Source organism: Chrysochloris asiatica, unplaced genomic scaffold (assembly GCF_000296735.1).
Source record: "Chrysochloris asiatica unplaced genomic scaffold, ChrAsi1.0 scaffold00266, whole genome shotgun sequence".
NCBI classification, from domain to species: Eukaryota; Metazoa; Chordata; class Mammalia; order Afrosoricida; family Chrysochloridae; genus Chrysochloris; species Chrysochloris asiatica.
Window position 1 is genome coordinate 2,797,187 of NW_006408784.1, and position 3,522 is coordinate 2,800,708.

Below are 3,522 nucleotides of genomic sequence, written 5' to 3' on the forward strand. Positions count from 1 at the left end.
GCTCCGCGGGAGAAAGATGAGGCTTTCTACTCCCGTAAAGATTTACAGCCTCGGAAACCCTGTACAGGGTCACTATGAGTCGGAACCGATTCCACTGCACATAACAACATATATATACATATTGTGCTCTGTATATATAAGTATATAAAAGGAGCTCTGTTAGCGTGGTGGTGGTTATGTGCCGTGGAGTTACTTCTGACTCACAGCGACCCTGTACAGGGGTTCACAGCCCGGTAGTGGTTACGAATCTGGCTGCTAACCTCAAGGTCAGCAGTTGGAAACTACCAGCTGTTCCGCTAGAGAAAGATGAGGCTTTCTGCTCCCATAAAGATTTGCAGCCTTGGAAACCCTGTGCAGGGTCACTACAAGTGGGAACCTACTCCACGGTACTCAACAACAACATATATTTGTTGTTGACAAAAGTTTTTAAAGATAGCAAAGTTTTTTAAAGATAAAACTACATTAGACCACAATTTAAATATTCCATGGAGTTAGACTGGCAAAATTAAAAAGAAAAGAAAAAGGCTGTCAGATTTAAACTTATTTGGGCCAGCTCCCCACCTCCCACGTGCTGAGCAACTGAAGGTGGCACTGATGAGCATCCTTAGATCCCATATGACAGGTTTTGGAAGGGTGCAGGTGACACAGCCTAAGGAATAAGGGGGCCTGAGCATGATCTGCTGCCCACCACAGGCCATCCCTGGGCTGCCTTTGTCTTGGGTGGTCCCTGCAAGCAGCCTTACTCGGAGATCCTGGGGAGGGGTGTGTGAGTTATCATGGAAACTTGCCAAAACTGACCTTACCATATCGCTCTGCAATGACTCTTCCTCCACCCCACATCTGCTCCATTCTACCAGAAAGCCACATCAATTCCCTTGATGGCATATTTCCATGTTATGGGCCCTTCTGTGGATTCAAAACCTCATTCCAAAGGACAGCATCTAAGGCTGAAATAGGTTCTGACTTATGGCGACCCTCTATAGGGTTTCTTGGATCTCAAGGTTGGTGGTTCAAACGGCACCAGCTGCTCCTCGGAAATCCCTATACAGGGTCACTCTGAGTCGGACAGCATTTAAAACCAACAGCAATAATTCTTCAAAAAGCGAAATGCTGGGTAGCAAATATTAGAAATCATTTGCTCCCCTTATTTCTCGAAATTACTTTGCTACACTCAGCCAATGCATTTATTGATGAGGGCTTACTCTGTTCCAAGCAGAGAGAGCTAGTTGCTAAATACTGTGAATATTGAGTAGAACAAAAAAGAATTTAAATACAGTCTTGTAGCTCATTGGTTGGTTGGTGGTGTGCCCTGGAGTCGATTTGGACACAGCGACCTTGCATAGGGTTTCCAAGGCTGTAAATCTTTACAGGAGCAGAAAGTCTCATCTTTCTCCCACCTTATGGCTCACAGTACATCAATATTTATATCGGTCCCGACCCAACAATTCTTTTAGAAATTTAAGGAGTCCTGATAGCATAGTGGGTTACCTACCATTGGGCTGCCAACCGAAAGGTCAGCAGTTCAATGAACCAGACAATCCATGGGAAAAAGATGAGACTTTCTGTTCCTCTATGAGACTGTAAAGATTTATGTCTCAGAAACCCTATGAAGGAAGAGGTGCCCTGGTGGAGCAATGGTTAAGTGCTGGGCTGCTAAACAAAGGGGGACAGTTGAACCCACTAGTGACTCTGAGGGGAGAAAAATCTGGTGATCTTCTCCCTTAAATGTTATCTGCCAAGTGCCAGCCAGCAAGTAGATACTCATAGTGACTCACTCATAGTGAGTCAATAGGACAGAGCAGAAACACTCTGTAGAGTTTCCAAGGCTGTAAAATTTTACCAGAGCCTCCCACAGAGCAGCTGATAAATTTGAACCTCACACTTTTCTGTTAACTGCCCAGTGTGGATTAATTTATTTAATGCCAACTGGTAGCGTAGTGGCTACGAATCGGGCTGCGAACCTTAAGGTCAGCGGTTCGAAACTACCAGCTGCTCTGCGGGAGAAAGATGAGGCTTTCTACTCCCGTAAAGATTTACAGCCTCGGAAACCCTGTACAGGGTCGCTATGGGTCGGAACCGACTCGAAGGCACTCAACAACAACAACAACAACAAGTATAACTAGTATATTAGCCATATATACACATTTACACATACTTGATTAGTAACTTGACCACAGTCTGAGCTATTAAGTGGTAGGTGCTAGATTTAAATCTTGAGCTTAAAATATAACTATTCAAATGTTTACCATTAAACTCAATGGTCAAAACTCAGTTCACCATCTTCTCTTCCAAACCTGTGCCACCTTAAATATTCTCTGTCCTAGCATACACATCACCATCACTCAAGCTTCTTAGTCTTCTGTCTTCTACAACCCTATACTGAATCAGTCAGTCCACAAATCCTGCCAGTATTCGTCTGTTTTATCTCAACTTCCCTAGTTCAATATTTTGCCATGTCACACTTCTTACAATTCATAATAATTCCATACACTAAGAAGCCACCTGCAATACTTTGGTGTATTTTCTTCCAGACTTTTAAAAATTTACTAGTTATGTGTCCTTGAACAAATTATTTAACCTCTCTGTGCTTCAGTCTCCTCATCTAGAAAATGGGGATCATAATAGTATCTACTTCACAAGAATTTTGAGAATTGAATCAGTTAATATATGTAAGGCATTTAGAGCAGAGTTTTTTATATTTAGTAATCCCAGTTTACAGGAGAAAGATGACACTTTCTGCTCCTGCAAAGATTTTAAAAATGTTGGAAACCCTATGAATCAGAACCAACTTGGCAGTGCTTAACAACAACAATCACAGCTAACTACAAAATTGAAACAGCAAAGCCTCAAAAAAGGAGAGAGAGAAAGATTAACAAAAAAAGACGTAACAGCATTAAATATATGTGAAATTCAAATACTAAATAAACTGCAATGCATCCGTTTCCAAAACAAACCTGACCCGACGACTAAACTCCTAGGCTAGGAGATAACCCTTGTCTCCAATCTTTTTTTGAGTCACTTAGAAAACATTGCTGCTGTGTGGTTATCTGCTAAGGTCAATTTACCCATAAGTTTTGTTCAACTATTCTTTCTTTTGTCATTTTTGAACCAATATTTACAGTTTGAAATGTAGCTTTACATTTTATGTTTGCTTTCTTCTTGTTTAATTTTCACATCTAAGTAAAATGTTATATTAACAGTTTGGCATTTTCACATGGTTATAGAGTCTTGGTGTGGTGCTGTAGTGATAAGCACTGGTTTGCTAATCATAAGGTTAGTGGTTCAAATCTACTAGCCACTCCTCAGAAACCCAATTCAGCTAAGAGTCAGAACCAACTTCGCAGAACTTAACAACAACAACAACATCAATATCTTTTTTTTTTTTATGTTTTATTGCAAATTATATTATAGTTTACATGAGAGAACTTTAGTTTTACATTCATTCCATCGTATATCATTTCATTGCCATGGTTCCAATCCCCTCCATGGATCATCTTCCTACCAAAGGGTATATCCTAGAAA